The sequence below is a fragment of the Kogia breviceps genome, chromosome 16 (assembly GCF_026419965.1).
Source record: "Kogia breviceps isolate mKogBre1 chromosome 16, mKogBre1 haplotype 1, whole genome shotgun sequence".
NCBI lineage: Eukaryota > Metazoa > Chordata > Mammalia > Artiodactyla > Physeteridae > Kogia > Kogia breviceps.
In genome coordinates this window covers 1574664-1600623 of record NC_081325.1, presented here as the reverse complement: position 1 = coordinate 1600623, position 25960 = coordinate 1574664, and positions in this window count along the sequence as shown.

Genomic DNA, 25960 nt, shown 5'->3' with positions numbered 1-25960 from the left:
AGACTTCTGCCTCTCAAGGAGGCCACCCAAGCTGCGGCGTCTGTGGCTGAGGCTAAGGCTCGTGCGCCCTGAATACTCACTGAGCACCGGTAGTGTTCAGGTGGCGGGAATGAGACTCGGGGCACAAACTTGGACGTGTGAGAAAAAGAACTGTATTTTCTATAACTGGGGTATGATTTCTGCTTCAAGATCCGTTTGCCAGCTGGTGGAAAGCCAGTTTTGTTATGACCGGGTTATCGCAGCTATCCCTGGTGCCGGGTCTGTGCAGCTCCAGGTTCCGTTCCTGGAGTTTTCTGTCCTCCTAGAGGGACGCCTGCTGCTGCCTGAGACGGGAGGCGGAAGCCCTGAGTTTGAAGCGCTAGGGGCCCGGCGGGGAGGCGCCCGGGGACATGAGGCTGACGCACAGCTGCTCTCCTGGCCTGGCTGGTCCTGGAGTCGTAACCTTGGTGGTCGGTCTCCCCGGTGGAAGGAGATGTAAGCCTCTGATCCTCATAGCTTTTGCTTCTCTTTCTTTTGTTTTGTTTTGGCTGCTCCACGTGACTTGCGGGATCTTAGTTCCCTGACCAGGGATTGAACCCAGGGCCAGGCAGTGAAAGTGCTGAGTCCTAACCACTGGACGGCCAGGGACGTCCCTAAACCAGGGGCTCCAACCCCCAGGCCGTGGACCGGACCGGTACCGGTCCTTGGGCTGTTAGGAACCGAGCTGCACGGCGGGACGAGAGCGGCGGGTGAGTGAGGGAAGCTTCATCTGCCGTCCCCCATGGCTCCCGGTACCGCCTGAACCATTCCCCCCGCGCCCCGCCGTCCGTGGAAAAACTGTCTTCCACGAAATCTGTCTCTGGTGCCAAAAAGGTTGCGGACCGCTGCCCTAAATGCACTACTTCTAATGTTCACAGTTAGCTTTGACGTGTTTAGCACATGTCCTTAATCGGGTTAAGGAAATTCTTTTTTATTCCATATTTGCCAAGAGCTTTAATAAAAATAATTCATTTATTTATTCAATAATAGTTCAGTAAATAGAAAGTACTATCTAACAAATAATGAACAATTGTTGAATTTTGATTATTTATGTGGCTTTTTGTGCTATGCTACTTTTTTAGAATAGTTTTAGGTTTACAGAGAAACTTTTTTTCCCACATCTTCATTGGAGTATAATTGCTTTACAATGGTGTGTTAGTTTCTGCTTTACAATAAAGTGAATCAGTTATACATATACATATGTTCCCATATCTCCTCCCTCTTGTGTCTCCCTCCCACCCTCTCTATCCCACCCCTCTAGGTGGTCACAGAGCACCGAGCTGATCTCCCTGTGCCATGCGGCTGCTTCCCATTAGCTAGCTGTTTTACATTTGGTAGTGTGTATATAAGTCCATGCCACTCTCTCACTTTGTCCCAGCTTACCCTTCCCCCTCCCCGTGTCCTCAAGTCCACCCTCTACATCTGCGTCTTTATTCCTGTCCTGCTCCTAGGTTCATCAGAACCATTTTTCTTTTAAGATTACATATATATGCATTAACATATGGTATTTGTTTTTCTCTTTCTGACTTCACTCTGTATGACAGCCTCTAGGTCTGTCCACCTCACTACAAATTACTCAATTTCATTTCTTTTTATGGCGGAGTAATATTCCATTGTACATACGTGCCACATCTTCTTTATCCATTCATCTGTCGATGGACACTTAGGTTGCTTCCATGTCCTGGCTATTGTAAATAGAGCTGCAATGAACATTTTGGTACATGGCTCTTTTTGAGTTATGGTTTTCTCAGGGTATACGCCCAGTAGTGGGATTGCTGGGTCATATGGTAGTTCTGTTTTTAGTTTTTTTAAGGAACCTCCATACTGTTCTCCATAGTGGCTGTATCAATTTACATTCCCACCAACAGTGCAAGAGGGTTCCCTTTTCTCCACACCCTCTCCAGCATGTATTGTTTGTAGATTTTTTGATGGCGGCCATTCTGACCGGTGTGAGGTGATACCTCGTTGTGGTTTTGATTTGCATTTCTCTAATGATTAGTGATGTTGACCATCTTTTCATGTGTTTGTTGGCAATCTGTATGTCTTCTTTGGAGAAATGTCTGTTTAGGTCTCCCGCCCATTTTTGGATTGTGTTGCTTGTTTTTGTGATATTGAGCTGCATGAGCTGCTTGTATTTTGGAGATTAAGGATTTATGGAGAAATTGAGCAGGTAGTACAGTACAGAAAATTCCCTTTACCCTCTACCCAACACATACATTTTGCCCTATTATTAACATCTCACATCAGTGTGGTACATTTGTTACAATTAATGAACCAATATTGATACATCATTATTCACTAAAGTTCATACTTCATTTGAATTTCCTTAGTTTTTTCTCAATGTCCGTTTACTGTTCCAGGAGCCCTTCCAGGCCACCACACTATACTTAACTGTCAGGTCTTCGTCGGCTCCTCTGGCTGTGACAGTTCCTCAGACTTCCCTTGTTTTCGATGACCTTGGCAGTTTTGAGGCACAGTGGTCAGGTATTTTGCAGAATATCCCTCAGTTGGAATTCATCTGAAGTTTTCCCTTTTAAAAAAATTATTCATTTAAAAAATGAATTGTGGGGCTTCCCTGGTGGTGCAATGGTTGAGAGTCCGCCTGCCGATGCAGGGGACACGGGTTTGTGCACCGGTCTGGGAAGATCCCACATGCCGCAGAGCAACTGGGCCCGTGAGCCATGGCCGCTGAGCCTGTGCGTCCGGAGCCTGCGCTCCGCAACGGGAGAGGCCACGACAGTGAGAGGCCCGCGTACGGCAAAAAAAAAAAAAAAGGAGTGGGGAGTTATAATTCACTTCCCTGATGGTGGAGTAGCTAAATAAATGATTTGGGATTCTTCTGCATGAGAGATTTGTCTATTTTCCCCATTTATTCATTTATTCCCTGGTATCTTTTTTTTTTTTAATTTTTTGAGTACTGAATCAATTTCTTTCTATTCTTTTATTTTTCCTTCTATTCATTTTTTGGTTAGTTTTGGCAAGTTATACTTTATTAGGAATTTTTTATTGCATTGAAGTTTCTAGATTTGTTGACATAAAAGTCATTTATGATTTTTAGAACTCGACTGAATATGTAGGTGTGTCACCCTTTTCATTCTAAATTTGTGAGATTTGTAATCTTGCAAAGAGTTTGTATATTTTAATACTCATTGTGAAGAACCAGCTTTGGTTTTGTTGATTGCCTCTATTATTTTTGTATTTTTAAATTTCATTACTTTTTACTCTTTTCTGTATTATTTATTTTCTTCCTACTACTTTCTTTACATTGTTGTCCTTTTCCCAGTTCACTGTGTTTGTTTTCAATTTTTCATATTTTCACATAAATGCATATAAAGTTTAAATTCTCTCTGTAGCTTGCCTTAGGTATTATCCACAGGTTCTTAAAATGCAGGCTTTTTTTAAGTTAGAAATATTTCAAAACTTTCATTGTGTTTTTCTGTTGAGCCAATGATATTTAGAAGTATGCTTTACAATTTCTGGATATAGGTGCTTTCTAAAACCATCTTTATTATTGATTTCTAATTTAAAGATATGATCAGACATATGGTTTGTGGAGTATCAAAAATTTTTTTAACTAGCTGCAGACTGCCTTTGTGACCTAACACAGAATCAGATTTTCTAAAACAGTTCTTGTACGCTTGAAAAGAATGTATATTCCCGTATTCCTGACATTGGGGTGTAAGTTTCTACATATATTACTAGATTAGGCCAGAGACTTCCAAAACTTCTCAGCACCTAGTGTCTTGGTAATTTCTTTGCAGCACCCCTAGACCAAAAGAAATGCCTACTAGGTCTCTTTATTTTTTTTTAATTTTTTTTTGCAGTACGCGGGCCTCTCACTGTTGTGGCTTCTCCCATTGCGGAGCACAGGCTCTGGACGCGCAGGCTCAACGGCCATGGCTCACGGGCCCAGCCGCTCTGCGGCATGTGGGATCTTCCTGGACCGGGGCACGAACCCGTGTCCCCTGCATTGGCAGGCGGATTCTCAACCACTGCGCCACCAGGGAAGCCCTACTAGGTCTCTTTAAGTAGTTAGATCCAAATGACTTCATAAGTATTTGTGTTCTAACAACATGTAGCTGTTTGAAAAAATAATACTTATATTGAAAGAAAAAAATTATTTTTCACTTCTTCAATCACCATGTAGCTTAGGAATGGGATACAGCTTTCTGTTGGGCCTGCATGAGTTCTCAAACCCTGGAAGCAGATTGAACGCTGTTGCCACCCTCATTTCCCAGCCAGCTTTACGTTCCCATGGTAATTGGTTTTTATCGCGATAAGTGCTGAAACCCCGGCTTCACAAAGATACGTGGTTGTGGAAAGAATGTCATACGATCTAACGTTGAAACGGTGAACTCTCTCCAGCTCAGGCCTTGAGTGTCTGACCAGATGTTGAGTGTGGCTGTTTTCCTTGAAGCTTGAACTGTCCCAGGGTGCCCTCAAAACTCCTCTTCTGCACCAAGCACCCTGGGGTGCCTTGGTGTAGAGTTTGGGAACCTTGGGATTAGGCTCATTCATTGTGTTACTCAGTCATTCTATAATTTTATTATTATTTTTACATGTTTGATCGTTCAGTTTCTGATTTAGAGGTGTCTTAAAATCTCCCATTATGATTGTGGATTTGTTCATGCCCTCTAGTAATTTATGCCAGTTTTTGCTATATGGCTTAGAGTCTCAATAGCGCGTTTATATCTTCCCAACGAATTTTCCCTCTCATCATTAGGTAGGCACCTTCTATCTTTATTAATAATTTTTGTCTTATACTCTATTTTTCTGGTATTAATATCGTGACACACTTTTTCTTTTGGTTGGTATTTGTCTGGTAGATCTCTTTCCATTAATTTATTTTCAATCATTGTCAATTTCTTTTAAGGTTGGCCTCTCGTTAAGTGATACCTAGGTGGGTTTAAAAAACAACACGGACTGATAGTGTTTGATTTTTTTAGGTGAGTTTAGCCCATTTCATTCATTTTACTCTATTTTTATTTTTTGGCCACGCTGCACGGCATGCGGGATCCGAGTTCCCCTTCCAGGGATCAGACCTGTAGCTGCCACGGTGGAAGTGCGGAGTCTTAACCACTGGACCACCAAGGAAGTCCTCTAGCCCATTTCATTTTGTCCAACTTATTTTGGCTACTTACATCTACCTTCTGACTTTGGAACTGCACCCTGTCCCGAATCGCTGGAGACTCCGACACGCGGGAACTGTGCTGATGGGGACATCTTTCCCAAGAAACAGGCAACGAGGAGGAAGAGGTGGGACGATGGCTCCTGTCCACCTGGCCTCTGGGTGCATGGCCTTTTTGTGGCTCGGGCTGGGGCGAGGAATCACCCTCTCAACAGGCCTCTTTACAGTTCGTTTGGGAAAGTAGTTGCCCAGACTCAAACATATTTGCCCAAGGGGTAGTTTACTGTAGAGAAAAGAACACTGGATAAGAACCTGGGAAACCTGTGTTCTTCTGTCAGTTAGTAGCTGGGTGACTCACCCCGTTTCCTTCTGGAATAACACCTGCCTTGCCTAGTTCACAGGATTGCCGGAGGATCAGATGAGACAAGGATGGAATGCTCTGTGCTCTACAAGAGCTTGTACCTGGTGGGTGGATCCGCGGTCCTCAAGGCTGGCTGCCCTTGGCTTCTCCTCCTGCTTTTCCTCTTTGATTGTCACTGTCCTTTTGTGACAGAGTCTGCTGTAGAGTGTAGCAAGGCTCGAGACCTGGAAGGGCCGCACGGGCCTGTTCGCGGTTCTCTGCGGGGATTACTCTGGGTGTGGCTGACCGGGGGAGAGAGGGAGTGGAAGCCATAATAAAAATCGCTCGCATTTTCTTTGAGCGCAATCGCTTTACGAGCAACTCTTTGCATGGAGCATTCCAAGTCAGTTGTGTTACACATGCCCTCTTGCCAGCTGGGAGGAGGAGGAGCCAACAGCTTGCACTTCTAGGGCTGCTGCATGGCCACCACTTCCACAGCAAGACGGGCCAGATGATCTGGGGTCAGGAAAAGGTGCTGGCTCTAGGGACGCGTGTCCCGGGGCACACATGGTCTAAAACAGTTACTGAGTTATTAGTACCCACGGGGTGTGGTCTGGGCAGGCTCTGCAGCTCTCCAGTATCTGCGAAGGGCTTGAAATCCTCCAGCGATTATCAGCTGGTCATTTTCGAGGGATGCCGGTCAGCTGGAGGCAAGACCTTGACACGAAGGGTGAAGGTGCGGTCACGGGGGCCCAGAAGTGGGGAGAACGGGCAAGATAAACTTTGCTTACTTCCCAGTTTTGTTGACGGCTGGTCTTGGTCTTAGTGTGTATCATGTTAGGCAGGGGTCCCCGGTCCCTGGGCCACGCACCGGTCCGTGGCCTGTTAGGAACCGGGCTGCACAGCAGGAGGTGAGCGGCGGGCAAGTGAGTGAAGCTCCATCCGTAGTTACAGCCCCTTCCCAGCGCTCGCATTGCCGCCTGAGCTCCGCCTCCTGTCGGATCGGCGGCCGCCTGAGATTCTCCTAGGAGCGCGGACCCTGCTGTGACCTGCGCACGCGCGGGATCCGGGTCGCGCGCTCAGTACGAGAATCGAATGCCTGACGACGTGAGGTGGGGCTGAGGCGGTGACGCCAGCGCCGGGGAGCGGCTGCAAATGCAGGTGATCGCTGGCAGAGAGGTTTGACTGCACCGAGACCATCATAAATCGGTGGCTTGCACACTCCTATCAAAACCCTATCGGTGAGTGGCAAGTGAAAACAAGCTCGGCGCTGCCCCTGATTCTGCATTATGGTGAGTTGTACAGTTATTTCACTGTATGTTACAAAGTAATAATAAGAGAAATAAAGTGCACAATAAATGTAATGCGCCTGAATCATCCCCCAAACCATCCCCCACCTCTGCTCTGTGGCAAAATTGTCTTCCACGAAACTGGCCCCTGGTGCCAAAAAGGCTGGTGACTGCTGATGTAAGGTACCTCCCACTACGTCCACACAAAACAGCACTGAGACACACAGAGTTGGGATAAGGGCAGGAGCGAGCCCGCTTCTGTGCTCAAAGACTCGTGGTCTGGCAGGCATGAGACGTGGGCTTCTGGAAAGACTTTGGAATGCCAAGCTGCCGGTGCAAACGCGTATAGTGGCAGCGGAGGGTGGCCATGAGCTCTCTTGGAAGATGCCCTTCATGTTTGTTCAGTGGCAGAGGGGGTAACAGTGCAGGAGTGGTGATCCTGGACCGCTTCCTGTTTCCATGAATCTCAGCCCTGCATCTCTCTGGCTTAAGCAAACTGTTAAACTGGTCTGGAGAGGCAATTCCAGAATAGTTAGCATAGTTCCACACTGAGGTGTGTTCATGGAGGAGAAAGCGGGTGAAAAGGTCTTGGGATGCCCATTAAATCTAGCAACTGTGGAAAGACCCACCCCTGCTGATCTGAACCAGGCTCCATCCAGCCTCACCCAGCCGGTGGCCGCTGGGAAGCTGGAAAATCTCAGGGCTTTTATCTGGATCTTTGGCTTTCTTTTTTTTTGTCCCATCTTTTAATTTTTTTAAATATACATTTGTTCTTTTTTTTTTTTTTTTTTTTTGGTGGTACGCGGGCCTCTCACTGTTGTGGCCTCTCCCGCTACGGAGCACAGGCTCCGGACGCGCAGGCTCAGCAGCCACGGCTCACGGGCTCAGCCGCTCCGCGGCACGTGGGATCCTCCCGGACCGGGGCACGAACCCGCGTCCCCTGCATCGGCAGGCGGACTCTCAAACCCTGCGCCACCAGGGAAGCCCTAAATTTTAATTTTTTAATTGAACTACAGTTGATTTACAATGTTGTGTTTTACACTTTTACTGATTTCTTTTAGATGAAAGAGGTCTCGCACATTTGTTTCGCTCTTTTTTTTTTTTAATGATATGACGTTATTTATTTATTTGTTTATTTGGCTGCACTGCGCACGCGGGATCCTAGTTCCCCGACCCGTGGATTGAACCCGTGCCCCCTGCAGCGGAAGAGCAGAGTCACAATCACTGGGCCGCCAGGGAAGTCCCGCATGGGTTGTGTTTCTAAAGTGAAACGATGGATGATTTAAATTAGCTTCTTTATATTTTCCTATATTTTCCGTTTATCATTACATGTGTTACTTTGTAATCCGAAAACAAGCAATACATCTCAGTTTAAAAATGTAATCCACACAAGGAAAACATGTTTTTTCTTTATTTCTTTTATTTCGTACCTATATGAGGCGCATCTATATGTATCTGTGAGATAATGGAGGTGCCCTGAACTTACTGTGGTCGTCGCGTCATGATGGTTGTTAGGTCACAACGTTATGCTGTGCACCTTAAACTTACACAGTGCTGTGTATCAATTATATTGCAGTAAAACTGGAAAAACATTAAGAAATAAAAGTCATCCAGCTGTTTGGAACTTAGATCGTTATTATTTTTTTTCTCTAGAAACAGTTAAAACTGCTGTTTGGATCCCCAGGCAAGAATATAAAATTCTATATAATCTACAAAGTAACCGAAAACATAAGGCTAATCTAGTTATTAGCTCTGCCATGTTTCTCAAAGGGATTTCTAGCTCCCTCTGGAGCGGCCTGAAGTCGGCTCCAGAAGGAGGACGGGGTAGAAGTGGGAAGTGGGCGACTGAAGCAGAAGCAGCGCGAACGGAAACGTGGAAACCTGGGTCCTGCTGTTTCCAGCTGCGGGCTCCTCCCTCCCGGTTCCCTACAGGCCTCCGGGCCGCCGGCGCCTTGCGCAGCGGGGCCTGCTCTCTCATAATCTCTCTCCAAAATGACCTCTTCACGCTTCCCAACAAAGTGCCTCTTCTCTCACTGACCCCGCTTCGGGCTTGTGGGGAAAACCTTACTTGAATTAATTCCGAGAGCGAGAGAACGCAACCACTTAGATTCCTCAAAGTTGCTGCAGATTACAAGAAGAAAATTAGCGAAGCCACACACCTCTGTCATTGGTAGGATTTGCGGCAGGGTGACGGACGTGGTCAAGGTTCTCCCATGGAGTGGGCGAGACATTGGGGGTCAGGGGCGCCACTCCGGGCTTACACGGGAGACCGTCTCTCGGGCAACTTCTTTTTTTTTTTTTTTTGCGGTATGCGGGCCTCTCACTGTTGTGGCCTCTCCCATTGCGGAGCACAGGCTCCGGACGCGCAGGCCTAGCGGCCATGGCTCACGGGCTTAGTTGCTCCGCGGCACGTGGGATCTTCCCGGACCGGGGCATGAACCCGTGTCTCCTGCATCGGCAGGCGGACTCTCAACCACTGCGCCACCAGGGAAGCCCCCGGGCAACTTCTTGAGGCTCTTTTTGCCTTTGAGGGCACCGTGCAGAGGCAGGCGGTCCCCTTCCCACATCCCACCTGGGCCCCGTCCCCCCAGTCTCCGTCCAGTCACGTTGCCCATGGGACAGGCTGTGCTGCTGGGCTGAGTGGAGGCCGGGGGCCCCTGGGTGGAGTAGTTAGGAGCAAGTGTGAGCCTTCAGCAAGCTCCTTCTTGCATCTGAGCGGCCGCATGAGGACCCGGGGCAGCAGAGGCGCCGGAGGAGCTGCCAAAGAGGCCGCCGGACCCACACCTGGCATGACATGACGCAGAAGACCCTTTGTGGTGCTAGCTGGGAACTCCTGGTTTCCACGTGGTATAGCTTGTCCGGATTGACGATTCGGCTGCACAGACAATGCGGCGTGGGATCTACTGGGGGTGGAGAAATGCAAACGGCAAGAGCTTCTGTGGGCCCAAGTCAGGCCCCCTTGTCGTGACACTGAATCTGAGGAAGGCTGGGAATGTCCCTTGGGAGAATGACAGCATCATTGTCAGTTTGCGAGCAGAGGAATAATGGGGGCAGATTTCTTTGGATTTAGAGAAAAGGATGCCTGGAGAGGAAAGGAGATAGAGCCAGGCGGGATGAACCAGGATTATTAACCTCATGAAATACAATTCAAGTGACCGTACAAATATTGACCGAGTGGTACAGAATGTAGCAGATATTTGTAAAAAGAGAGATTATCGTAGGCTGGGAGACCAGGAAGAGGAAAGACTTCACAAAGAGTGGGGCTGTGAGACGGTTCCATCATACAGGCTGAATTTAGAAAGAAGTGGAGGAGAGAGTGGGCCTTCTGGGGGAAGGATTGACGTGCACAAAACTTTGGAGGCCAGAAAATCATGTTAGACTAGTTTGGAGTATACTATTCCGGGAATGCTGCATGACCGGGAGGTGAGACTTCAGAGACAGACGGAGGACACGTGGTAGAGAACCTCAAATGCCGTGGAACGCCTTTTCACTTTATCTTGAAGGATTGCTCTTTCAACGTCACGGTGAAGAACTGGCGACAAGCCAGATGGCTGGCTGTCGATCAGGGGTGGCTAAATTAGTCAGGAAGCAGCCCAACGATGGCACACCGTTCATCAGCTGTGCAGATTGACTTGGACCTAGGTGAACTCACACGGAAAGATCCCGAAGGCATTGTTGAGTAAAATCATCAAGAGTAAGTCACACCAGGGACTTCCCTGGTGGTCCAGTGGTTAAGACTCCGTGTTCCCAATGCAGAGGGCCTGGGTTTGATCCCTGGTTGGGGAACTAGATCCCGCACGTATGCCTCAACTAAGAGTTCACGTGCCACAACTAAAGATCCTGCATGCAGCAACGAAGATCCCACATGCTGCAATTAAGACCCGGCACAACCAAATTTAAAAATAAATAAATAGATAAATAAATAAATAAAATAAAGGGAATGCTTTAAAAACAAAAAAAGAATAAGTAACGCCACTGTGTAAAGTGGGCCGTGCCCGTCCCCGCAGCAATCCTCTGTACTTTTTTTTTTTTTTTTTTTTGCGGTACGCAGGCCTCTCACTGCTGTGGCCTCTCCCGTTGCGGAGCACAGGCTCCGGACGCGCGGGCCCGGCGGCCACGGCTCACGGGCCCAGCCGCTCCGCGGCACGTGGGATCTTCCCGGACCGGGGCACGAACCCGCGTCCCCTGCATCGGCAGGCGGGCTCTCAACCACTGCGCCACCAGAGAAGCCCTCCTCTGTACTCTTGAAGGTGTGTGTCATAACACACACAGATGTAAGTGAACGCATCCTGGTTCTGAAAGGATACACACAAACTGAGAACACTGGTCGTGTCCTGGCAGTGGCCTGAGACTGGCCACAAACCTGCCTGCTCTGGAGGGTCAGAGCCTTGTCCTTGGAGAGTTTTTCCTAACGAGATCACGTACCCAGACCCAGCTCAAGCTGGATTTCAACCGGTGTTATCATTTAGGTGGACCAGACTGGACTTGCTTTCCTTCCCGTCCATTAAAATGCATTTATGGTAATAGGAGGCAGTAAATATTCTTGCAGAGATGCACAGAGCTCCCTTTCACCTAAAACTACCTTTCAGTGAGGAAAAGTGTTTCTGGTCAAGAAACACTCTTACGAGAGTGATATTTTTGTTTTCCTGTATGAGAAAATCTTTGATATCCTGTTTATAATCTATTTTCAAGAAAAATCTGAAGTGGACAGACAATAACATTAAAATACATTAATTAAAACCACAGGATAATTAAAATATTTTAAAAGAAAGACAAAAAATATTTAGATCACACACCAATGGGAAACACACGAATTATTCAATAGATGATACAGGAAAAATTAGCTATAGGATAAACTATATTTTGCTCAGGGGGGCTGGCAGCCGGCCGGGACTCCTGGCTCCTCGGGCGGGGGGCTGGGGGCGCCGGCCCGGCTGCTGCAGCCTGCGGGCTGTGACACGGGCTTCCTGTGCACGACAGCCTCACCCCGAGGGAAGACCCTCGGACGGTGGGTAGCAATGACGCCGCCCACCGGTGCAGCTGTGGACCAGCAGTCTGGAGCACACACACCTGGGCCGTACCTGCTCATGTGCTGGATTTGATTTGATTCAGAGGATCCTCACCAGGGTTTTGGGTGCAACCTCATCACGGTGATGGGAGTTACAGACATGGGTGATGAAGTAACCAAAGAGCCAACGAGGGGCTTCCCTGGTGGTGCAGTCATTAAGAATCCGCCTGCCGGTGCAGCGGACACGGGTTCGAGCCCTGGTCCGGGAAGATCCCACATGCCGCGGAGCAACAAAGCCCGTGCGCCACAACTACTGAGCCCGTGTGCCACAACTACTGAAGCCCGCGTGCCTAGAGCCTGTGCTCCGAAGCAAGCCATCACAATGAGAAGCCTGCGCGCAGCAACGAAGACCCAATGCTGCCAAAATTAAACAAACAAGTAAATAAATAAATTTACTAAAATAAAAAAAAAAGGAGCCAATGAGGTGTGCACATGACCCGCTTCTCTGGACAATCTTCATGAGGATGATTCTAAACCAGCCACGGCGGCCTGGAAGGGTCCCCCCCCGCGTGCACCCGAGCGTGACTGGAAACGTTCTCGGGTCACTGCTCTTACGGAGGAATACTTGCTGGTGCGCGCGCTTACTCACAGCGAGAGGCCACGTCCAGGTCCGTCTGCGGCCCAGAGGCGACAGGTGGCCAAGCGGGTGGGGCGGCCCGGCCCGGCCGCAGCCCAGGGGCCCCCTGACGACGCCCGCGACCGCCCCGCGGAGCAGCAGAGCCCCCGGAGCTGTTCGGGCCCCTCCTCGGGGGACGGAAGGTTCCAGCGTCCCCGGTGCGGTGTTTGGAGGCGGCCGCTACCCACCCAGATGGGATGCATTTGGCTTTTCCGCCCACCCAGGGCGCGCCCTTCCGTCGGCGCCGGCGCTGCGGGAACTGCTTCCTGCCTCCTGGACGCTTGCACGCGAAAGACGAAGGAGGAAAAGGGTCCGGGTCACTGAGAGCCGCCTCTCGACGAAGGTCCTGCTCGGGACGGCCCTCGGCCCCGCCACCCTGGAGGCCGAGCCGGGGGGGTGGGGGGACGGGGACCCCGGGAGCAGACGGCCGCGGGGGCCCCCTTGTCCGGCGCGCCCCGTCGGCCTACGTGCAGCGGTGCCTGGAGGCGGCGGGGGTCCGTCCGCCGAGCGGCCGCCGGTTCAGGGAGGGCAGCCCGGCCGCCCTGCACAGCGGGGCCGAGGAGCCGGTCCGGTTCCGGCCGAAGGTCCGGGGAGGCCCCGGGTGGGCGCCGCCGCTGGACGCGCGGGCCCGCGGTCGGCCGGAAGCCCGCATCCACGTGGGAACCGCTGGAGCCGAGGACACAGGCCCCGAACCCGGAAGCCGAGGACGCGGGGAGCGAAGGCCACAGGCGCACACTGAGCTCCCTTCAGTCACCATAAAAGCTTTATATTAAAATGTAAATAAGTAAATGAACTATGTTTTGGTTTTCACCTCACACTGTATGCCCAGATAAATTCCAGGTGTATTAAAATTACTATCAAAATACAATAACGAAAAAGCAAGCAAAAATGAACTCAGAACTGTATTTTTAAAAATGAGCAATAAAGTTTCAAAAGTGATATAATGTCAGAAAATTTTCAGTGTAAGTCATCACTTTGGCAAATTAAGAGAGAAAAAGAGGGGCTTCCCTGGTGGCGCAGTGGTTGAGCGTCCAACTGCCGATGCGGGGGAGGCGGGTTCGTGCCCCGGTCCGGGAGGATCCCACGTGCCGCGGAGCGGCTGGGCCCGTGAGCCGTGGCCGCTGCGCCTGCGCGTCCGGAGCCTGTGCTCTGCAACGGGAGAGGCCACAGCGATGAGAGGCCCGCGTACCAAAAAAAAAAAAAAAGGAAACATAGTGTTGTATCAGAGGAGGTAGAAAATGCACTCAAATATCCAATCTTTGCTCATGTAAATAACCTATTAAACAGTAATGCCTCAAAACCTATAGCAAACATCATTCTGAATGGTGAAATCTTAGAAGAGTCTCAGAAAAATGACACGTGACACCCCTTTTATCGCCTCTGCGAGTTAACATGACACTGGAGGATCTGGCCAGTGTAAAATTTGTACTGTCATGTGAAATACTTACCCATAGGGAAAATCTAAGAAAATCTGGTTATGAACCATGGCTACTAATAAGTGAGTTCAACAATTTGTTGGATAGATATTTTATGAATTGAATAACAGAAAGATATTTGGAAAATCCCCCAAATATTTTGAAATTAAGCAACATACTTCCTTCTTTTTTGGATTTTATTTTTATACAGCAGGTTCGTATTAGATATCTATTTTATACATATTAGTGTATATATGTCAATCCAATCTCCCAGTTCATCCCACCACACCCCCCCCAAGCAACAAACTTCTAAATGACCCATGGGTAAATAAAGTCACAAGGGAAATTAGAAAAATACTTTGAAATGAATAAAAATTAAAATTAAAATCACAATGTATCATTTATGGGGTGCAGCGTAAAAGCAGACAATTTTTAGCTTTAAATGTTTATATTAGAAGAGGAAAAAAGGTGTCAAGTCACTCTCTAAGCTTCCAATTTGAGGTGCTAGGAGAATAAGTTAAACCCAAAGTAAGTAAGAAGGGAAAAGTGAAGACAGGAATAGAAATCTGAAATACAAAACAGACAAGCAATACAGAAAATAAAACATAAAGCTGTTTTTAATTGATAGAAATGGGTAAATCTAGCTAGACTGGTTAAGAAAAAAGAAAAGGATCATAGATATCAAAATTTAATACTTTTGAAAACTTAAATGCAGTGGATAAATTTGCTGAAAGATTCAAATCGAATCACTAAAGATTCAAATTGCCAACTGGTAGCCAAGATGTGGATCAGCTGAATGGCATTACAGGTGGAATGTAAGAAACGACAACTGTTTTGGAAAACAGTTTGGCAGCCTTTTGTAAGTTAAGCATATTGCCTAGCAATTCCACTTCTAGTTATTTAGTCAAGAGAAATGAAAATGTTTGCTTATGCAAAAAGACTTGTACATGAATGTTCATGGCAGCTTTATTTAAAATAGCCCCCAAATGGAAGCAACCCAAAAGTCCCTCAATAGGTAAGTGGATACACAATTTACAGAACATCTACACAGCAGAATCAATGTAAAGGAATTAACTACTGATTCACAATCTGGATGGCTTGTATAAACATTATGTTGGGACGTCCCTGGTGGCGCAGGGGTTAAGAATCCGCCTGCCAATGCGGGGAAAACGGGTTTGAGCCCTGGTGGGGGAAGATCCCACGTGCCACGGAGCAACTAAGCCCGTGCGCCACAACTACTGAGCCTGCGCTCTAGAGCCCGCGAGCCACAACTACTGAGCCCATGTGCCACAACTACTGAAGCCTGCGTGCCTAGAGCCTGTGCTCCGCAACAAGAAAAGCCACGGCAATGACAAGCCCGCGCCCTGCAACAGAGTAGCCCCCGCTCGCCGCAGGTAGAGAGAAAGCCCACGCGCAGTAAGGAAGATCCAACGCAGCCAAGAAAACCGCCCAAAACAACAACAAAAAACCCCATTATGCTGAGCAAAGGAAGCCAGAGACAAAAGGTTTATGCTGTATCATTTCATTTGTGTAGAATGCTAGGAAAGACAAGTCTGATCTGTGGTGCTACAAAGCAGACGAGTTAGTCTGTGGTGCTCTGGGTTATGGGTAAAGATTGGGAACCATTACGAGGTGATGGAAACATTCTGTATCGTGACTGAGGTATCGGTTACGTGAGTGTATATGTTTGTCAAAACTCATCTAACTGTACACTTAAAATGTGTGCATTTTATTTTGTGTAAATTATACTTTAATGAAGTTGGTTTTAAAAAATTAATAACACCTTAATGCAATAACCAAGTAGAAAATATAATGTAAAAAAAAAGACAATAGCAACAAACTACAAATTACTTCAAATTAAAACAAACAAAAATGTGCAAGAACTTTATGGAATCAATTATTAAATAGTACTGAAAGACATGGAAGACCCAAGCAGAGAAATAGGCCAGGTTTCATGAAGGTAGAGATCAATATCCAAGAAATGTAGATGCTACAGAAATTGATCTGTAGATCCAACGCAACTCCAACAAAAATTCCAACAAATTTTTTGGTGGAACGTCGTCAATGAAAGAGTTAAACATCTAAGAATAGCTAAAATGTTTCTAAGAAAAAAAGAAGAATTAAGAGGAAGAACTTGAATTATTGGATGTAAGAAATTATCATTAAGCTGTAGTATTTAAAACACAGTGGTATTGAATCAAAGTAGGCAAATGAAGGACAAGAGATCCAAAATAGATCAATGGACTAGAAAACATGTGTTTATATAAGAACTTGATGTAAGATAGGGAAGGTATTAAAAGTAGAGGAATAATATTACATGTAAAAAAAATGAAATTAGGTTCCTACCTCATACCGTCCACGAACAAAGAAAGAAAAAAATAGACAATAGGGCTAACCTTGGGATAGGGAAGGATGGGATAAGCAATGGAAGAAACCACAAAAGAAAACATCAATAGATTTGTCTCTACAAATTTTAAAACTTCCAACGTCCAACATTAGAAGGGAATGTGCTAGAACACATTATTAAAGTTACCTGTCAACTGTGTCTTGCTTTTTCTCGAGAATGTGGAAAGCAGGCTAGTGGGCCCAAAGAGCAAGTGGAAAGTGGCATCAGGATAAGCCCGGGTCTCTCCTTGATGGACATGGAGAATCTGGAACGGGCCCCGTGTTATGCCAGGAGCAGGGCCACAAGCCGGCGTAATGACAGCCTCAGTGGATCTGAACCTGCGGCTGTGATGGCGCTCGAAGGACGTCTGCACTGCTCGTCCCCAAAGGAGCCTGAGGGCACCAGGACCAGGCGGAGGGGTTGCCTGCAGCGCGGGCAGGGGCGGGCGGTTCTCAGGAAGGGGCTTGGGGACGTGAGGGCTCAGCAGCAGCCAGGCAGGGCGTCCAGGGATGCTCTGTGCAGAGGCGGAGAGAAACAGGGCCGAGCGGGGCAGGGGCAGGGCCCCCGCACCCCAGGGGGTGGCACGCCTCTGTCACTTGGCGGATGGTGCTGGTGTGGGACGACGGGGTCGCCTGCTTCAGGGTTGATAGTAAGATACGGAGCAGGACAGAAGGGGTGGCAAGCAACCCCCCACCCCCGTGGCGTGCCCTGGGACCCAGCCGCCACTCTCCCCTCCCCAGCTCTCTGGCGGCCGAAGTCGTGGGTTTGCAGAGAGACTGAGGGTGCGTGCTGTAACTGCTAAGTGGTGACCCCCAAAGTGACAAAGGCCGCTCTCTGAGAACTGGCTGGTTCAGGCACGGGGAGAGTCCACACGAACAAACACCCACACCCACCCAGGGACACAGGTCAGCGCAAACCAGTCCAGGGGGCCCTCCCTCGTGCCACGGACAGGCTTCCAGGCACCTCACCTCCCTTTGCTTCCCTGTCCACCCACTTCAGGGCTCAAGGGATTAAACATTTGCGTAATGTTCCCCAATAATTATTTACCGACAGTGTTTTTCCTCTCCAGTTCTCAATCCACAGCAGATTTAGCTGCTCTACCCTCAATTTTTACAAAAGTAGCTTCAAACCCAAGGAATGGCCAGCGAATAGAAGCTGATTTCTGGTTCAGCCCGTCCTGCTGTCTGAGTTGGTCCGGTCTGCGCTCCTGGCGGGAGGAGCTGTGTCGACGGACGGTGCTGGGCTGCCCACCCTCTAGGTCGGCTTCGTGACTGTGTCATGACCGTCTGTTGACCGAACAGAGTCGAACCGGCGGACGATCGCACAGGAATGGCAGTGCTTTCTGGCCCACCTGTTTCCGGCTTCATTTAGGCAACAGCGACCTCCTATTTTCAGCATTGCTTTCCTGCGGGCCGTTCTTCCTGATGCAGACGGTTCAAGTATTTTCTGGAGTCTTTGTGTCTTGCCGCGTATACATTCTTTCCAGCCCCAGACGGTCGTGTGTGCCGTGCCCAGTGGAGATGGCTCTTTCACAACCTGGCGTCCTCACCCGCACAGAGGCCAACGCACTCACCCCCCTGGAATGTGTCAGCACATGGTCTGGGAGCTAGTGAGCGCCCGTCGATGTAGCTACTACTGTGTCCTTTCTAGAAGAGTAACCTCTGTGAAACATACTCCAATATCTGATGCAAAAGAGGCATCACTGGGAATATGTCCACCTCAGAAGATCTGGGTGTTAAATGACAGCAGTTGCTTTATATATGATAGTGATCTTATCCGTTTGTTAACTGACTTCAGAAAGAAATGCTTTCTCTTACTGAAATCCTAGTGATATAAATGGAAACACGTTTAGGTGCGGTCATTTCAACATGACTGAAGCACTCTTTAGAGGCCATTTTGGGGACAATTACATATTTATAGTCTAGTTTTTAAGAAAATTTATTTATTGAATTTATTTATTTTTGGCTGCATTGGGTCTTCGTTGTGGCGAGCGGGGGCTACCCTTCGTTGCGGTGTGTGAGCTTCTTCTTGCGGTGGCTTCTCTTGTTGCAGAGCACGGGCTCTAGGCACACGGGCTTCAGTAGTTGTGGCGCGTGGGCTCAGTAGTTGTGGTGCACGGGCCCAGCCACTCCGCGGCATGTGGGATCTTCCCAGACCCGGGGCACGAACCCGCGTCCCCTGCATCGGCAGGCGGACTCGCAACCACTGCGCCACCAGGGAAGCCCACTTGCAGATTTTTGATCTCTTTGCTTTTCTCTGCTGCAGTTTCCCTAAATGCACCTTTCAGTTCTACCAAATCTCTCTTTAGCTGTGTATATTCTGTTATTTGACCCTATGTTTTTCATTTCTGAAAGTTGTTTGGTATTTTTTCAAGTCCCCCTCCCCCCTTATTTTTAAATAGGACCTTACTCCTTTGTAGAAGCTTTATTTTTTATTTTTTTTTTTGCGGTACGCAGGCCTCTCACTGTTGTGGCCCCTCCCGTTGCGGAGCACAGGCTCTGGACGCGCAGGCCCAGCGGCCGTGGCTCAAGGGCCCAGCCTCTCCGCGGCACGTGGGATCCTCCCGGACCAGGGCACGAACCCGCGTCCCCTGCATCGGCAGGCGGACTCTCAACCGCTGCGCCACCAGGGAAGCCCAAGAAGCTTTATTTTTAATGGTTCAGCACATTTTTACATTCTCTTTCATGCTGCCATTCTATTACCTCCAATATTGACTGCTCTAATCTTGCTGTTCATTTTGTGTGCCGTCACTCACATTGGCTGTTTCCTCATGTGTCTTTTCATTTTTGGTCATGGAGTTTGTTTTAGTGGGGCTTCTTTCCACCATGAAAATCCCTTGAAGTTTTGTTCTGAAAGTCCATCCAGACCAGTTTTGCAACAAGTTTTATGATAATATCATGGCTTGGGGATCCCAGGGTAACATATATTCAAGTTCCACCTCTTTTTTAGGAGAAGGCCTGGGGTCCTGAATTCTCAAGGAAACATTTCTTTCACCCAGTGCCTAGAGCAGATACACTTCTTTCCAGTAGCCTGTTCCTAAGCACTTGAGTTTTTCCTAGTTCACCCCTCTGATGTGAGGAGGGGTTTGGGATCTAAGTATTGTATAGGCTGTGTTCTCAGCTCCAGTTACCCTCCTGTGAGAATTTTTTAAAAAATTTATTTTTGGCTGCGTTGGGTCTGGGTTGCTGCGCGAGGGCTTTCTCTAGTTGCGGCGAGTGGGGGGCTACTCTTTGATGTGGTGCCCGGGCTTCTCATTGCGGTGGCTTCTCTTGTTGCGGAGCACGGGCTTTAGGCACGTGGGCTTCAGTAGTTGTGGCACATGGGCTCGTAGTCTCTAGAGCGCAGGTTCAGTAGTTGTGGCGCACGGGCTTAGTTGCTCCGCAGCATGTGGGATCTTCCCGGACCAGGGCTCGAACCCGTGTCCCCTGAATTGGCAGGCGGACTCTTCACCACTGCACCACCGGGGAGGGGGGGGGGCGGGGAAGCCCTCCTCGTGAGAATTTAAATCTTGTTTTCGTTCAAGCTCTGAGGAGATTGGGACCACCCTGCCCTGAGGGCAGCCACGGCTCGGCTCGGCTCACACACTGACGGCTCCAGTTCTCAGTTCCTTCCTAGTTTATGGCAGCTGGGAATTACCCTACCCCACCCTGCCCCAAGGTTGCTTGTTTTAAGATCAGCCTTGCTTCAAGGTTGCTCTATTTTTAGCAGCCCTAAGGATTTTAGGCAATTTAAGTCAGCTGTATTGTCAGATATAGAAACCTCACCAATAAAGTTGGAAAAAGTGTATGTATTATGATTGTTTCTGCTTCTCAGTGGTGATTGGATTGAGCTGCCGGTGTTTTAAAATCATGTTTTGCATCATTCTATGCTATAAATGCTGCGCGTCTGTATCTATTCTATTCGGGTCGAGATGCTGATCCACAAGCCGCCTTTCAGGAAGTGTGCGGACGCCCTCCCCCGTGCTCCTGCCGTGCCCCGGGGAGGTGGCCAGGGTGCTACAGCAGCTCAGAGCAGAGGCGCCGGGGTTCCTCACCTCCCGGTCTCAGCCCCAGGTCTGTCACTAATTTTGCCTGAGATTGTGGGCTGACTGTTTTCTGAACTTCGGTCTTCCCCAGGTATGAAACTGGGACAATAATACCTGTCCTAGCTGGCCATGGCGAGGATGGAATGCGATACTGCGTATACAGTGCTTAGAATACATGGTGCCTTCACACGGGTCAGAACGGCCATCATCAAAAAGTCTACAAATCACAAACGCTGGAGAGGGTGTGGAGAAAAAGGAACCCTCCTGCACTGTTGGTGGGAATGTAAATTGATAACAGCCACTATGGAAAACGGTATGGAGGTTCCTCAGAAAACTAAAAATAGAATTACTATATGATCCAGCAACCCCACTCCCGGGCATATAGCTGGACAAAACCATAATTCAAAAGGACGCACGCACCCGCTACGTTCATAGCAGCACTATTCACGGGAGCCAAGACGAGGTGCTGAGGCAAGGAAGACGACTGGATTCGGAAAGCCGGCTGACAGAGGAGATGGTAGATAGTGTCTCTGAAAAACCACCTTATTGGGGTCTCGATGCCTCTTTCTTTTACAGACTCAGAGAGGCAGAGGTGATGAGGAAGTAAAGTAAAAGGGCCATCAGTCTTGCAAAACGGCTCCTGGAAGGACCAGCCTCGGGGCGGGGGATGTGTCAGTTTCTTTTTTCTTGCAGGTTCACAGGCGGCCGGGGTTCCCCGAGGCAGGCCATTTTGTATGATTATAATAACAAAAGCAACGAAAAGCAAAGGTTAAAGTCAAAGAAACACGTCGAACGTGGAGTCCGATTTAGCTCTTCCCTGTTACAATAGGATCTCACTCATCTGTGGGATCTAGAATAGGACACACATGAAACAGAAACAGAATCGTGGACATAGAGAACAGACTGGTGGTTGCAGAGGGGGAGGGGATGGGGGAGGGATGGGAAGGGAGGTTGGCGCGAGCAGATGTGAGCTTTTATATAGAGGACGGACAAACAACGAGGTCCTACCGTACAGCACAAGGAACTACATTCCATCTCCTAGAAACCAAAGTGCAAAAGAATATAAGAAAAAGGGTGTATCTCTATGTATAACTGAGTCACTTTGCTGTACAGCAGTAGTTAACACAACATTGTAAGTCAACTGTACTTCAATTTAAAAAAAAGAATATATGGTGCCTGGATATGGTAACTGCCACCAATACACGGTCAGTATTCTTGCCATTATTCCCTCTCCTCCTCTGAGACTAAGGCCGGTGATAAAACCATCTCTAGGGGCTTCCCTGGTGGCGCAGTGGTTGAGAGTCCGCCTGCCGATGCAGGGGACGCGGGTTCGAGCCCCGGTCCGGGAAGATCCCACTCGCCGCTGGGCCCGTGAGCCATGGCCGCTGAGCCTGCGCGTCCGGAGCCTGCGCTCCGCAACGGGAGAGGCCGCGACAGTGAGAGGCCCACGTACCGCAAAAAAAAAAAAAAAAAAAAAAAAAAAACAAAAAAAACCACCTCTAAGCTCAATAACGCCTCGGTTGTATAGTCCATTTGGGTTCGGAGCCTGGCTCGGCTGCGTGCCGGCCGTGGTACGGGACAGCCTCCCCAGGCCCCACTTTCCTTCGCTGCGCCCTGGGGACGTGAGCCTCTCGCTCTCGGGGTGACTCTGCGGGACGCGCGTGGAGGGGCCCGCACGCCCTCGGCAACAGAGACCGGGACCCTTCACACCTTCCGGTACCACCCCAGCCTGGTGAACAGCGGGCTGGATGGATGGAACCACGGAGGAAAGCAGGAAGGAGAAATGAGGCACAGGGCAGTAGGAGACAGTGGCAAAGTCTGCAGCAGAGGAAGCAGCCCCATTGCGTCAGGACCGACTCACTTGGGTGTGGGTTTGGATCCGCTTCAGTTGGCTGCTCAGATCCCCAGCTCCTCAAAGCCTGCCTCCGTCTACCGGCCTCTGTCCCATCCTCTCCCTCGTGACAGCCTCTGTGCACGGAGCTGGGGCGGCCCGCGGCCCCTCTCACCCTCCCAGCTTCTCCGCCCCAGGCATATTAGCGTACACGTGTTTACAGATGGGAAGCTGAGGGTCAGAGGATCCAAGGGACTTGCCCAGGAGGAGGAGACACCGACACGTGGGAGTCCTTGGCTCCAGAGATGGCTTTGTCCCTTGTCTCACACGGCTCCCTGTTCACTGTGTCCTGCTCCTGGTCATCCTGCAGAGTCCAGTGGGCACCTGGGGTCCACGGCCTCCTCCTCCTCTTGACTCACAAGCTGTGGAAACTCAGGGAAGTCACTTCCACCTGGAAGCTTGGCTTCTTCATCTGTAAAACGAAGGGTTGGATGAACTCTAGGGCACCTTCCAGCTCTGGCTTCTATGATTCTCCTGACCCCAATTTTAGGAGAACTCAGATTTCTGCCAGGCCACCTCCTGTGTCTCTTCACCCCGTAAACCCTCACCTGAAAGCCCCATGAAACAGAAGACAGAAAGGTGAGGAAAGGGAAGAACGCTTACCAAGAGCTGAGTTTGCGCCAGAGATGTGCTGGATGCTGTCAGCTAAAGTTCCTGGTTTTCATTAGGTGTGATTCTACCGTCCTTTAGAGGGAGTCTTCACAAGCTCTTTATCATGTCTATGATTCGTGGTCTGTCTACTCCTCCGCATCTAGAATGGATTCTTCTCACCCGCTCCCCGCCACTCAAGCTAGAATAATTTACTTCGGGTGCCGCCCCACAAGAATTCCCTGCTATGTTGATGTTTTGGTAAAGAGCCGCAGGAAGAAGTCTGGGTAGAAAGACTGGCTTAAAAAGAATAAGTAGGGATTATTCTCCTGTAAAGGGCTGGAGATGGTTCTCTGACTTATTAATCTGGACCATTTGGGGACCAAGGTCACGAAACCTTGATTCTTTTTGTGAAAAGGGATAAAAAAGATCTTTTTTTTGCTTCTTTCTATGACTTCCTGGGAACCCGGGAATCTTCGTGCTGTGTGGGAATGTCTTGCTCAATGATTACTTTTAATGCTGAATTCAGGGTTAGGATTTGTGGGTGACCTGTTCCCTCCAGAAGGGTACTGGCAGAGAAGGATCTGCGAAGACGTTGCCCTCAGCCTGTAAACGCTTTGCAGGAAATTAGCAGTTCAAAATCTCGTCCCACAAGATTTATCTGCCTCCAGTTTTGTAAAAAGCCTTAGAGACCAGACTTTAATACAGTTACAAGAGATTCCTTGAAGGGGCCAAAGCCTCCCATGCGGGGTGATCCCCTGGTGGTAGCCGGGACCCTTGCAAGTGCTCATTTCATTGAGATGCTCTCAAGGGTGATGCTTCAGCCCCTCCTTCCAGCTAGACCTAGGACACGTACAACTGCTGCGCAGAGAAAGTTCGGTTAAGTTCCCATCGATTCAACAGATCTCTCAAACCCTTGCTACCGTGTGCGATAAACGCCAAAGTTTCAGCGGCTTGCGGACGCGGCCCCGCGGGGCTGCCTCCAGGCTGGGCGTGGGCGGCGGCGAGGCCTCCCGCGGCCCCGCCCTCCCTCCTCACCCCTCCCCTCCCCGCGCACGCCCCGCCCTCCCTCTGCGGCGCTGGCCCGAACGTCTGCACCACCGGGGCCGCGCCTGCAGGAGCCGGTCTGAAAGTTCAGGCTGAAGGGCAATCGATATCGTCATCATCCCCCGCCCCCCTCCCCACCCCCAGCCAGGCTGGAGCCTGAAGGATATTGGTTCAGGCCTCGACTGTTGACCCCTGATGCACTTTCATCAGTCGCTGCCTTGCCTCGGAACGCGAGGGGACCCCTCTGCCCCCAGGCTGCTCTCCTTCCCCTTCTGAGAAGAGCCGGGGTGAACGCGGCGTCCTAGTCACCCTCGGCCGCCATCTGGCCGTGGAGGCGCGTAACTGCAGCCTGAAGGCAGTAGGTCCTGACCCAGGGACGACTCGGGAGGGTTCATTCTTTTCCCGTGTTGGCGTCTTTCTCGTGGAATGCCAGGTCTCCACTTCAGCCAGAGCTGGGGAAAGTGGTTTCCCCTCTGTATCCGCAGAGCACCCAACGGTAGATAGCCTTGCTGGTTACTTATTTAAAATATGATGGCTGCTGCTAAAGTTTGCTTAGTATCCATCATTGACCAAACGTTTTATTTATTGTGCATTCACTTATGTTACCTCAAACATACTTTCAGATGCTCGGGGCCAAACTGGGGCTTCCTACATATTAGAGGGTTATAATTACAGGTCAGGGAGTGGAAGGAACAGGATCTGAATGCGAGTCTTCTGACTTCAAATCCTATGCTTTTTCCCCCTATTATTTTATGTACTTTACTGATTTTCTACTAAGAACCCCTAATACTGGAACCCTGGCAAGTGGGGGCCAAGCACCTGTGCAAATCAAATCAGACACGCAGAGCAGTTGTAAGAGAAAGGCTTCTGCTTCTCTAGAGTAATGTCTTTTGCTACAAACGATTATGAAAAAAATAAATATGTTCCAAGGATGAGGAGAAACAAAGTCCATTCGTCTGCAAAGCACGTGACCCAAGTGTCTTGCAGGATTTTGCGCTCTTCTACATGAATGTGCGCTGGTTTGGAGCTGGAGAACTCGAAATCAGCCTGGCAATCCCGCGGCTCGGCTCGGAGAACAGTGAAGCCGGGAGACCCAGCAGCAGGAAACGTCCACGGAGGCGGACTCACGCCTCTCCCCCACGTTCCAGGGACGTCCAGAAGGCCCCCCGGCCCGTCTTCTCGCACGCCAGGCAGGACCCACATCAGGGAGGCTGCTGGTATTCGCATAATGCTCTGCAGTGGACACAGCTCTTCTGAAAGACAGTGAGCATCCAGTCTTTGCAATAACCCGGTGAGGTGAGGGTGTTACCTCACCCCCTTACATCTGAGGACTCAGAAGGTCAATGTTAACCAACTCACCAAAGGTCTCCCAGGAAATAGCAAAACCCACACTCTCCAACCAGCTCCTCAGACACGGGTCCGGCCCTGGCAGCGCACCTTTGTGCGGCCCGCCGAGTCTGTCCAGGGCTTGTGTTGTACCTACACCAGCCACGATTCTCGGTCGTGCTCCCTTCCCAGCTTCCAGGCCTTGACTCTTGCCCTCCCTCTGCCTAGAAAATTCCATCTCCTTCCACCACCTCTGATGGCAGAATCCCAGCTTCAAGGCCAGCTTAAGTGTCAACTTGTCCACATAGGTTTTCCAGATCCTTCCTGGACTCCCCCTCCCTGTGTTTCCATGGCCCTTTCCTGTAAATTATACTTAAAAAAGCTAAAACCTGCTGAATGTTCCAATTACTACGTTCGTGTCAGCCTCACGGTCTACAGAGGGCAGGACCACTGCCTAGAAGAATCCCTTACATACAGCAGGTTCTCAATAAAAAGGCTTTTTACCCAACTGAATTCTTACTAGGGACCAAGTAAAATAGTAACACTTAACGTCTGTCGGCACTTTCTGCGAGCCATGCACGGTTCTGATGGCTTTGCGTGTCTCAAGGAGTCCTTAACCCAGCCGTAGAGGTAGGTTCCGTCACTGCCCACGTCTTGGAGGCAAGGAGGGCCAGTGTCTTGTCCTGGGTCACACATCTAATTAGGGCTGGAGCCGGGTTGGAGCCTCTTTCCCCACTGCCTGTAAGTCAGGGACGGTCCCTGGGCCCTAAGAGCCGTATATTTATTTCCCTCCACAAGAAAGAAGCCTTGGCTCCAGAATCAGC